This window comes from Sinocyclocheilus grahami, unplaced genomic scaffold, assembly GCF_001515645.1.
Source record: "Sinocyclocheilus grahami isolate Dianchi unplaced genomic scaffold, SAMN03320097.WGS_v1.1 scaffold1149.1, whole genome shotgun sequence".
NCBI classification, from domain to species: Eukaryota; Metazoa; Chordata; class Actinopteri; order Cypriniformes; family Cyprinidae; genus Sinocyclocheilus; species Sinocyclocheilus grahami.
Window position 1 is genome coordinate 442,538 of NW_015506328.1, and position 12,817 is coordinate 455,354.

At 33.7% G+C, this 12,817-nt stretch overlaps 1 pseudogene; it reads right to left on the bottom strand.

Annotated features, from left to right (window-relative positions):
- The window catches only part of LOC107567341 (ryanodine receptor 3-like), a 151,036-nt pseudogene extending 138,992 nt beyond the window's left edge, over nt 1-12,044 (bottom strand).
- Nucleotides 12,045-12,817: the final 773 nt, after the last annotated feature.

Genomic DNA, 12,817 nt, shown 5'->3' on the forward strand with positions numbered 1-12,817 from the left:
TACAGTATTTGAAAAATAATGTGTTTTTTGAACATTAAAGCATGTCAACATATTCTGCTACACCAAATACACAAAATAATGATCTTTAAAATAGCATCAATTTAATAAACAAATAAATTGTATTCTAAACTATAAAATAAAGTACATAATGAATACAAGATCATAAAATAATAAATATACAAAAATACAATTAAAGTTAACTCAATAAATACAAAAATGTAATTGAATTTAAATGAATGATTAAAAATAGTATTAATATTATTATTATTAATAACAATAATAATAATGATAATTTAAACTATAATTAAAAGCTTAGTAGCCATGGAAATAAAAAAAAAACATAAATAATTTAGATCGATATATTCACACCTGAAGAAAATCAAACGTAATGTTTAGTGTACTTGACACTCACCAGATATCGCTCCGATGAGACGCTGACGAGTATGAGATCATCTCCGATACGCACCTTCTCCCCCTCTGATCTCTGTTTAGACGCGGGATGAATGGTCCACCAGCAGGCCTCGCCTGAGAACATGGATCATCGGATCATCAGCTGCTGATGTGTCAGACTTTCACCTTCAGCCTGAACAATCATGCTTCACCTGTCGAGTCTTCCCACATCGCCACATCGAACGACAGTTTATCCGTCATCGAGCGCGACGTCTTCAAACAGGTCAGATACTGCGACAGAAAACATTCAACTCTCACACACCCTGCAGAAAGTCAAACTACGGAAGCTTTTTTCCACCACAGGATAAAAAAATAATAATAATTGAGATTTTTCTTTTTCTTATCTCACATATTTTTATATCTCGCAATTCTGAAAGTCAGAATTGCAAGATACAATCTCAGAATTCTTCATTTGAAATCTCGCAAGTCTTTATTTTAAATCTCATGATTTTTAATTTATAATCTCACAATTTTTCATTTTAAAACTCGCAATTCAGAGTTTATTTCTTGCAATTCTTAATTTTAAATTTCATGATTTTTAATTTAAAATCTTGCAATTCTTAATTTTAAATCTCATGATTTTTCATTTTAATTTAAATCTCATGATTTTTCATTTGAAATCTCATGATTTTTCATTTGAAATCTCGCAATTCAGTTTATATCTTGTAATTTTTAATTTTAAATCTCGCAATTCTTAATTTTGAAAATTTCACACATTTTTAATTTTAAATCTTTAGATTTTTTATTTTAAATCTCTCAATTCTTAATTTTAAATATCAATTTTTCATTTAAAATCTCATGATTTATTTGAAATCTTGCAATCCTTCATTTGAAATCTCATGATTTTTAATTTGAAATCTCGCAATCCTTCATTTGAAATCTCATAATTTTTTATTTAAAATCTTGCAATTCTTCATTTGAAATCTCGCAATTCATTTGAAATCTCATGATTTTTAATTTGAAATCTCGCAATTCTTCATTTGAATTCTTAAAATTCTTCATTTGAAATCTCGCAATCTTTCATTTGAAATCTCATGATTTTTAATTTGAAATCTCGCAATTCTTCATTTGAATTCTTAAAATTCTTCATTTGAAATCTCGCAATTCTTCATTTGAAATCTCATGATTTTTCATTTGAAATCTCGCAATCCTTCATTTGAAATCTCATAATTTTTTATTTAAAATCTTGCAATTCTTAATTTTAAATCTCATGATTTTTCATTTTAATTTAAATCTCATGATTTTTCATTTGAAATCTCATGATTTTTCATTTGAAATCTCGCAATTCAGTTTATATCTTGTAATTTTAAATTTTAAATCTTTAGATTTTTTATTTTAAATCTCTCCATTCTTAATTTTAAATATCAATTTTTCATTTAAAATCTCATGATTTATTTAAAATCTTGCAATTCTTCATTTGAAATCTCATGATTTTTTATTTGAAATCTCGCAATTCATTTGAAATCTCATGATTTTTAATTTGAAATCTCGCAATTCTTCATTTGAATTCTTACAATTCTTAATTTAAAATCTCGCAATCCTTCATTTGAATTCTTCATTTGAAATCTCGCAATCTTTCATTTGAAATCTCATGATTTTTAATTTGAAATCTCGCAATTCTTCATTTGAATTCTTAAAATTCTTCATTTGAAATCTCGCAATTCTTAATTTAAAATCGTACAATTCTTCATTTGAAATCTCATTACTTTTAATTTGAAATCTCGCAATTCTTCATTTGAAATCTCATGATTTTTTTTATTTAAAATGCCGCAATTCTTAATTTTAAAACTCACAATTCTGAGTTTATATCTGGCAGTTCTGACCTTTTTTTCTCAGAAACGTGAGAAAAGGTCTCTATAGCTTTTAGATTTTTTATCCCGTGGCAGAAACAGACTGATCTGATGGAGGATGACGCTGACGAACCATCCTGCTGAAGGAGTGTCTGAGGAGCACAGCGTGACCGTACAGTAACGTCCGGTGTCCTCCGCTCTGAGCCGCCTGAAAACACAGCGATTACAGTCACTCCATCATCAGACACACACAAATCACAACATGATGACAGTGAGAATCACTCACCTTTCTAATGAACTGCTGCGGGAGGCGTGAAGAAACAACAGAAAACAGCTTGAGACGTTTGCTTTTGATGATAAACACTCATCATTACACAACAGATACACCATGTGAAATTAACATTATACACATTTCCCACGCAGCAAAAAAATACATATTTCAAAAATATATTTCATTGAGCTTCACTGTTTACAACATATATTTAGCATATATGTTTTGACCATTAAAACATCTATCCCAGTGATTTCTCTCAACCCTGTCCAGCGATGGCAAACACACTCCAGGAGACCGAAGGTCATCAGCCGATGAGGAGACCTTTATGATCCACGGGGGGCAAAAGCAGCGTCGGCTGGACCTTAAAGATGTCTGACCTTTAAACAAAAGCCCTGCAGCTTCGAGCAGATCATGAAGAGACACTACAGACCTACAGACTGATGCTGGTGCGACTAAACCGCCCGCAGACTATCAACACCGAGACCCTGAACCTCAGATTACTCTATAAATATAAAATATATTAAAAAAATTATGCATTCATTTTACAAACCACTTGAACTATGTAGGAGGATGTTTACTTGAGGTTAAATTTTATTTTATTTCAAGTAATGAATATATAATATAATAGCTGAAATAAAACGAGTTTAAATTTATTTGTTCAATTTATTTATTTCAAGTAAGGAATATACATTTTATTTAATGAATATATAAATATATATATACTTTTTCAGATGTAATATTACATTCATTTTCCAAACTAACTGTCATATATTTGTAAGTTCAGTAAAAAAATCGAATGGCCTGACTGAGCCAGCAAAAATGAAATATGTATTTAAACTAGTGCACGTCACTGGTCTTCACATCAGACCGGCTCACAGAAACCCAAGCTCCTGGATGAGAGTTTGTTCTGACAGCTTCGTTTATTACTGAACACAAGATATTCTGACCAAAGCAAATTAATCACTGCTAGTTAAAGGTGGGGTAAGTGATTTCTGGTAGCCAATGTTGACATTTGAAATCACCAAAACAAACACGCCCTATACCCCAAAAGGGTCTCGCCCCTATTTTGATAGCTCCACCCCACACACACGTACGCAACCCAGGCAATGGATTAGTTCTGTGAAACCAAGCAAAACCAATGTTACACCGTGTCTACACCAGACGCGAGTGGCGCGGCGCGACAAAATACTATAGAACTCATTATAATCAATGATGCTGTCTACACCATAGATATATACACATATCTATGGTCTACACTGGATGCGGCGTGACATCAAAATGCTGCTGCGTTCTATCAAATGATTTTCAACGGTCGCTTTGTCGTGTCCAGTGTAGACAGACTTTAGGTGATGCGCCGCAGACACGGTGTTACTCACCGATCGAGAAGAAACAAAGCAACCTCGGCGTCCGATCGCAGGCCTTCGCTCCTTGAGTTCTCAGACTCAAGTTCTGCAGACGTTTTTCTCTTTTGTTTTTTTATCCGCCATCTCTAGCTTTCTGTCGCTCGGCTCGGCTAATGTGTGCACTGAACTCTCTCTCCTCCACATGAGTAGACACGCCCCTTACTGCTGATTGGCTACATGTTTGTTTTGCTATTCGGCCCAAATCAGTTTTATAAAGCGTTTTTGAAAAACCGCTTACCCCACCTTTAAACCCACGGCTTCACATCACAATATTGATGCTGATTGTTCATCTGTGTTTGGGGTGTTTTCATACGTACGTCGTTGTTTTGTCCGGTTTTGGCGAGCATCTCCTGCAGCGCGCGGACAGACAGCGACTGCTCCAGCACAAAACTACAGATGCACAGATCTGGAGGAACATACTGAAACACACACACAATATAACAAAGAAATCACACGCAAAAAAACGGCACATTTTCATTTCACAGCCACTGAAAACCCAAAACACAATGATTAAGATAAATGCATAAAAACACATGATTCCTCTTAATTTCTATTTAGACGCACATGAACACACAGTAGTGCTGAATTACTGAAACTACACTGACATTCATGCATTTGACAGACGCTTTCACCAAAGCACTGAATGCACTCATTCCTCTCAGTTCATGCACGGAATCGAACCCATGACCTTGGCGTTGCAAGCACCATGTTTTACTGCTTGAGCTACAAGAAAACCCTGCATTATCTCTTTAGAACTACAATATATAGTTTTTTATATATTCATCTAGACTTAATATTATGTGCAAAATACAAAACTCTGAGTGTGCAAGTAGTAGTTTTCAGCAAACAAAAATATTCAGGCAAAAATTAATTTACCGTTTCGGTCGGAACAGTTTTGAAGGAAATATTCGTTCCACTTTTGCTTTCATTATTTGAATAAATCTGTCATGAATACAAGATTTAGTACAGCCACTGTTTAAATGTTTATATTTCAACAAAAATTGATATATCATTAAAGAGTGGATTTTTTTTGGTCAATTAATTTTTTTGTACAAACAGTGTTACTTTAGTATCATTGAGATATTATTATAGTTTTTATTAATATTTTAATTTTAGTTAAAGTTTTAGTAATTTTGCTGATTTTGTTATTTATATATTTAAATATATATAAAATATAATTGTTTATTTTATATATATATATATATATATATTACTTATTTAAATATTATATTATTTATGTATATTTTTATTATATATATTATTTTTAATTTCAGTTTTAGTTTAGTTTTTAAAATAGTTACTTTAGTAAATTTTAGCTAAGTTAAAACAAATTAAAATCAGAAACTAGCTGAAATAAAGTTGTTTATATTTTACTTAATTTCCGTTTTTGTTTATTTTATTTCTAATATTTTTTTTATTTTAGTTTCAGCTTTAGTTTTAGTTAACTATAATAACCCTGCGTGCAACCCTGCGTGCAAATTTAATTATATAGTTATTAAATAAACTTTACTCTCAGTTTCATTTTTCAGCTAAATAAACTTTGGTAAATATCATGCATGTTTGAGCATCAGATCTTTCTTGCACTTTAACCACAACAAAACATGACTGTGAAAATGTGTACTTTAAAACATGAAATAACTGCAAGACCCTCTAATAACCCGGCATCCATAAGTGTTCAGAGAATGAACTAGAGTTCGTTATGCAGAAGGAAACTGAAGGTTCGAGTGTGATTTAGAGCCGCTCTCGTGTTCGGCGCAGGTTTGGGATTGAAGCCAAAGAGGCCAGAAGATCCCGCTGACAGTATGAGGTGAGCAATGAGAAGATAAATGAAGCACATCCAACAGCACACTGGCCTCCTTTACTGGAGAACAGCAAACAAACACTCATGAAAGTGGATCACGATGTCCAGGTAATCCAGGTCTGCTGGAGAAACTTTCTCAGAGCTTCAGCTCTTTGTTATTAGGACACGACCTGCGGAAGAACCTTCAAGAGATTCTTTCCAGCAGTCGCACTTCTGAACTAGTTGCTTTGGCCCTGTAAACTCACCAGGGTTATTATAAAAACTATATATATACATATATAGTTCATCACATGAGGAGCAGCTCTACGATACAAACGAGCCAGAGCTTCTACATATCAATGCATGTTGTTCATAAATCCATACGTTAAAAAACTTATTTTTTAAGGGAACAATCACACCATTTTTCTTCCATGCTTTAGTTTGAACAGTAAACCTCTGTTGTGCAAGACTTTGTTTAAAGGGTTAAAAAAATTAAAGGGTTTGTTTAATTTTCATTTTAATAAAATATAAATTCAATTAATGTTTTATGCCTGCATTTGATTACCAGACAAATTAAAATACACAACAAAATATTGTAAGTACATAAATTAATTAATATTATATTATTATAAAAATAAAGTCTGTGCACACATTCTGCAATGATTAACAGTAGTAAATCAAAATGTAAAATTAAAATAAATTTCAAATCAAATCTTTTAAAATCAAAAAATCGAAATAAAACTATTAATTCATAAAAATCTAAAATTAAAATAAACATTTTTAAAATAAATTACAATGAAACACTTAATTCATAAAAATATCAAATTAAAATAAACAAAAAAACTATAAATAAAACACTTAATTAATTCATACAAATTTACAATTAAAATAAAAATGTAAAATAAAACACTATTAACTCCTAAAAAAAATGAAATTAAAATAAATAAATTTTAAATAAAAAACAATCAAAATAAAACTAATTATTAATTCATAAAATATACAATTAAAATCAATTTAAAATAAAAGCAAAACAATAACAATTATTTCATAAAAATAAAACTTTTTACAATAAAAACAAAACAAATAAAACAATTCACTCATAACAAAATAAAATTAAAATAAATACACTTAATATAAAACAAATCAAGATAAAACACTTAAAATGAAATACTTTTAAAATAAAAACAAAATAAAACACTTACTGACAATTAATTCATAAAAATATAAGATTAAAATAAAAACTAATGAAAATGAAACACTAAATATTTCATTTGTTTAGCTGCATGTCATGTGATCATTAACGAACATCAGAGAATCATTAATATGGGAATGTGTTGTTAAACTACTGAATTTGCGATCAAAGGTCTTGAGAAAGGTTTGGGTGCATGTACATGTGTTTATCGTCTAACAGTCATCGATCATGAGCGAGTCCTGCTGAAGTGTTTTAAGCGCTCAGCTCATCAGCTGTGAAAGTGGATCATTAGTTCTCTTTCTCCCTGAGGAGCGACGCTTCTCATAAGAATAGAAAACGCTCAACGAAGCCAAAGCAGCAGCGCGAGACCGTGTGTGAAAACCTTGTGAAGACTTACAGAAAACGTTTGACGTCTGTCATTGCCAACAAAGGGTATATTATAACAAAGTATTGAGATGAAATTTTGTTATTGACCAAATACTTATTTTCGACCATAATTTGCAAATAAATTCTTTAAAAATCCTACAATGTGATTTTCTGGATTTTTTTTCTCATTTTGTCTCTCATAGTTGAGGTATACCTATGATGAAAATTACAGGCCTCTCTCATCTTTTTAAGTGGGAGAACTTGCACAATTGGTGGCTGACTAAATACTTTTTTGCCCCACTGTACATCATCCCCGTCTCAGCTAATTACCATCACATCCGGCTCTGAGATCAGAACTAAAGCCGGTGAGGACAGTGAGCACGTCTCCATCCACAGCTCAGGACGAGAAACACGCAAACAAAGCTAAAGTGCGCGCTAAAGTCAACGAGGAGCGATGTGGAAGAATTCAGTTAGTCGCATCTATGAGCTCGACACAGAAACTTCACACCAACAATAACTATGACGATAACTACAGTCATAACTATGATAACTACAACTATAACGGTAACTATAAAAATAACGGTAACTAGGTTATAAACAAAAACCACAACGATAACTATAATACCTACAACAATATCTATAACGATATCCACAACAACTACACTAACTATAACGGTAACTATAATGACGACATTAATGATAACCACAACGACAACTATAACCATGACCGTAACTATAACAATAAATATAACAACTATTACTACAACGCTAACCACAACAACAACTATTACGACTATGACAATAAATTAAGCTTTAGCGTTAGTTCTGGCAGGTCACGTGAGTCAAGCTTGCATCAGCTGATTCTCAGCTGATCACATCTACCTATAGGAATACGACACCTATCGCGGCATTCCTATATAAGCTGTATTCAGTATTATTCAGCAGCTTTTCAGCTTGCTTCGGAGCAAATTACCCTCCTCCATCCCCAGCTCCACCTTTCGCCACAGTCAGGACTTCGCTTTCTGATATTCCTTGCTAATCAGACTCCTTTATCTTGAATAAAGTGTTACACTTAAATATCATTGAGTACATTAATGATATCTGCCTTGTTCTGTTCTGTTAACCCTGGGGGGGTTATTATTGTTGCTCTCCCTGCTCATTCATGACAGGCTGCATGGATGGGCAGGGAGGTTTGCACAGAACAGAACCATAACGCCAAACCAAACTTTATGCTAAGTATCTATCATTTTGACGATAGTGGTCCTGACAGAACTATAATAACCACAATAACTATAACAAAAACTGTTATGATAACTATAATGAACAAAGCAGCTGCTGCACTTATGAACAGCAATGATACAGTGTTTCCTTGGTTACCGCTGTAAACAAAGCAGCTGCTGCACTTATGAACAGCAATGATACAGTGTTTCCTTGGTTACCGCTGTAAACAAAGCAGCTGCTGCACTTATGAACAGCAATGTGATCCAAGCGGATAAATGGTCCGTGTGGCGCGATTCAAATGAGTTGCACGGTTTCGTTCCACTGTAGGCGCATAAACATTATATCGAACATTTATCAAACTCCTCATATCGTTTTATTGAGGAAAATTATATCACGATAATTATCGTTATCGAACTATCGCCCAGCCTTAACGATAACTGTATTAACTATAACTGCAACAATAACCACAACAACTATGATAGCTAAGACAATAACTATAACAATAACCACAATAACTATAACGATAAATGTAATAACTATAACAACAACTATAACTACAGCGATAACTATAACGATAACCACAACAAAAATAATAAATAATAACTTTAACAATAATGATAACTACAACAGCAACAACAACTACAATATTAACTATAATGTTAAGTATAACAATAACTATAGCGATAACTATGATATGACCATAGCAATATTTTAAGCGCGTTCTGCAGTTGTGTCGTCTGTCGCTTTAAATGTTCAAGCTCTTTAAAGTCGGTGGATTCTGATTGGCTGTCAGTGTTTTTATCTTTCATCAAATGGAAGAAATCATGCTATAGTTGTAGCGGTGGACTCACTATTCTCTGAGAATGATTACTAAAACTTTATGGTTATAGATATGGTTATAGTTATCATCCATGGTGTGAACGAGCCTTAAAGGGTTAGTTCACCCAAAAATGAAAATTAGCCCACAAATGACTCGCCCCCGAGGCATCCTAGGTGTATATGACTTTCTTCTTTCAGACGAATCCAGTCGGAGTTAGATAAAAAATTGTCTTTGATCTTTCAAGCTGTTTAATGCCACTCAGCGGGTGTTGCATGCATCAGTCCAAAGGAAGTTAAATAAAAAGCGCCCATCCATAAAAATTAGCCAAATCCATGCACAACGCCGACCTCATACGTCATGCTCCCAGAGCTGCTTGTTTCCTTGGTTACCGCTGTAAACAAAGCAGCGCTGCGCTTATGAACAGCAATGATACAGTGTTTCCTTGGTTACCGCTGTAAACAAAGCAGCTGCTGCACTTATGAACAGCAATGATACAGTGTTTCCTTGGTTACCGCTGTAAACAAAGCAGCGCTTGCGCTCATGAACAGCAATGATAGTGTTTCCTTGGCGCTTTTTATTTAACTTATTTCGGACTGATGCATGCAACCCCCGCTGAGTGGCATTAAACAGCTTGAAAGATCAAAGACCATTTTTAATATAACTCCGACTGGATTCATCTGAAAGAAGAAAGTCATATACACCTAGGATGCCTCGGGGGTGAGTCATTTGTGGGCTAATTTTCATTTTTGGGTGAACTAACCCTTTAACAAAGAGCTCAGGTTCAGTTACTCAATTAATGAAAAAAAGCTCAAATCTCTCAAACTAGAGAAAGATGATGAGAGCAGACTGTGAGACCAGTTTACACAATTAAAAACAGACGAACAATCGCACAAACAGCAGCTCTATAAATACACTTGACACAAACACACAGAACAAGAAACACACACAAAATATACATGCCAGCAGAATCAGATGCATGTTTACGTCACATGCAGAATGATGACGTTTCTCTCATGTGAAAGCAGCCTGAGGTTGTGATTTCTCGTGTGGTGATGGTTCTCCTCACCTTGGCCTCTGACGTGGGCTCCAGGTAACACAGGCGGTTCCCCAAACCCTCAGCGCTCAGGCAGAACTTGCGGTTCTCCTTCTGAATGCAGGCCACACACTGCAGAACCACCTCATCGTCCTGACGGAAACAAACCAGAAATCACAGACACTGCTATTTAATGAACGCTCAAATCAAGCAGAAGTCCTGAATAAAAGATTATCATTTCTTTGTGAGGTTGAGATTTTCATATCGATACATGTTGACACTTTCATCCCAGTATACAGTGTATTATCACTGTATTGAATTAAATTACAAAAATAGGTTAAAAAGATAAACAATTTTTCAAATAATAAAAAAGAAAATTTAAATGCACACACACACACACACACAAAAAAGTATAAAGCAAGAAAACGTTACAAACAGATTAAAGTGCAAATATAAAGAACACTAATGAACTAGGAAAAACAGACTTAATATTTTGTTTTTCTGCGATGTATATCGTGATATGAAAAAAATACGGACATTTTCAATCAATCATCCTAGAGTTAATGGAGTGATTTTGTCAGGGAGTGCATGTGCATAGAAAATAAAAATAATTTGAAAAAATTGAAGAAAAAAAAAAAACAGGTTTAAAAAACATTTTATCCTTTTAATAGGCCGAATTCCTAGTTTTTGACCAATTCAATATGACTCTAAAATAATAATGAGTTTATTGTAGGGATGTAGGGATGTAACGGTATGAAAATTTCTTATCACGATTATAGTGACCAAAATTATCACGGTTATCGGTATTATCACGGTATTGTTCAAATGTGCTGGAGATGTTCAAAAATTACCGAAACATAAATCAGTACACCAAGTTTTATATTTAAAAATCAACAAACAACAAATAAAATGACTTTTTGTTTGCATAATCACTAAAACAATAACATTACCAATGATGTTCGGATTTTAAATGACAACTTGACTGAAATATCTAATGTAAATGTTCAAATAAAGTTTTGAACAAGTTTAATAAAAAGGTAAACCTCACATTTCAGCCTTTAAATAAAGAAAATATATAAGTCGAAATGATAATTGATTAATAAATGATTATATGTATTTTAGATAGCTTATCTGAATTGTTTAAATGTGTAGAATCCACATAAGCTTGTTTTTCATCAACCGGTCAAAGTTTACAGCAGGGCATACAGATTCGGTCCGTTTTTGGCCAGACAGAAACCACACACAGGCTGAATGTAAATATAAGTCGCTGTAATTCCACTCGCTGACAGCAGGTGGCGCTTATGGAACAGCTGAATTAGAGTTTTTTTCCGTAACCTCCGTGGACAGAGCAGTATTGTGATTAAGAACACTTCCTTTAGGTATCACATGGAGCGAAGATGAAAACAAAAGGCCATCGAATCGTTTCTGAAGACAGTCAGAACCTTCAGAGGTACATTCATATAATTAATTCCTTCATATATTCATTTGTATAATTCCCTTAGCACTCCTTTAAAATCTCCCAGCTTTTCCGCCCTGTTTTCACTCAAAACTAAACTACTCTGCTGCTGTCTGCACGTGAGACCGTTACTGAAAACTGTGCTTTATGCTGGACGGTATTTATTTATCGCGAGTTGTTCAAATCGCGGTAATCTAATACGGTTTGAATGATAATTAACATATGAAACGGTAATAGTAACCATGGGGAATTTTATCATGATTTATCGTTAATCGTTACATCCCTAATACTGAGATTGTAATACTATGAAGAAAAATATTAAGCAAAATAAGAAATATATTGTAATACTGTAACAAATACTGTAAAATTTTAAAAAGTGAAGTAAAAATGTTACTTCACTTTAAAATGACTAACAATTATGTTAACATTTTTTTGTTTTTAAACCGTAAACCATCAAGCTTTTATTTTGACGGGTTGCCAGCAAACAAAAACATTAGAGCGTCTCAGAACGGCTGGATTTACAGTGAATTAATCAATCCTTTATCAGACGCTGAAATACTGTACGATGAACTACACATTTAATGAACATGAACTACATTTAATTAAATCAAATCGCACTAAGCCATAATCGCGCTATCGCCTCTATTTCGATATATCGTGCAGCCCTAATCTGAACATTTTCAACCAATATCTAGATCTCTTTCTCAGAAGGCTGCTTTGTGTTCAGGTTTGTTTCAGTGTTAGAGAGTGAATTAAACCCGATGACTGAATACAGACACATTCAATGACTGAAATATGATCAAACGTTCTGTTGTTTCAGAATCACACTGAATTGCTCCATATGGAAGCGCAGTTTGTGTGTGTGTGTGCGTGTGTGTCTGTGTCTGTCTGTGTGTGTGTGTGTGTGTGTGTGTGAGTGAGTCTGTGTGTGTGTGTGTGTGTGTGAGTGTGAGCGTGCGTGAGTGTGTGAGTGTGAGTGCGTGTGTGAGTGTGTGTATGTGTTTGTGAGTGAGTCTGTGTGTGTCTGTGTGT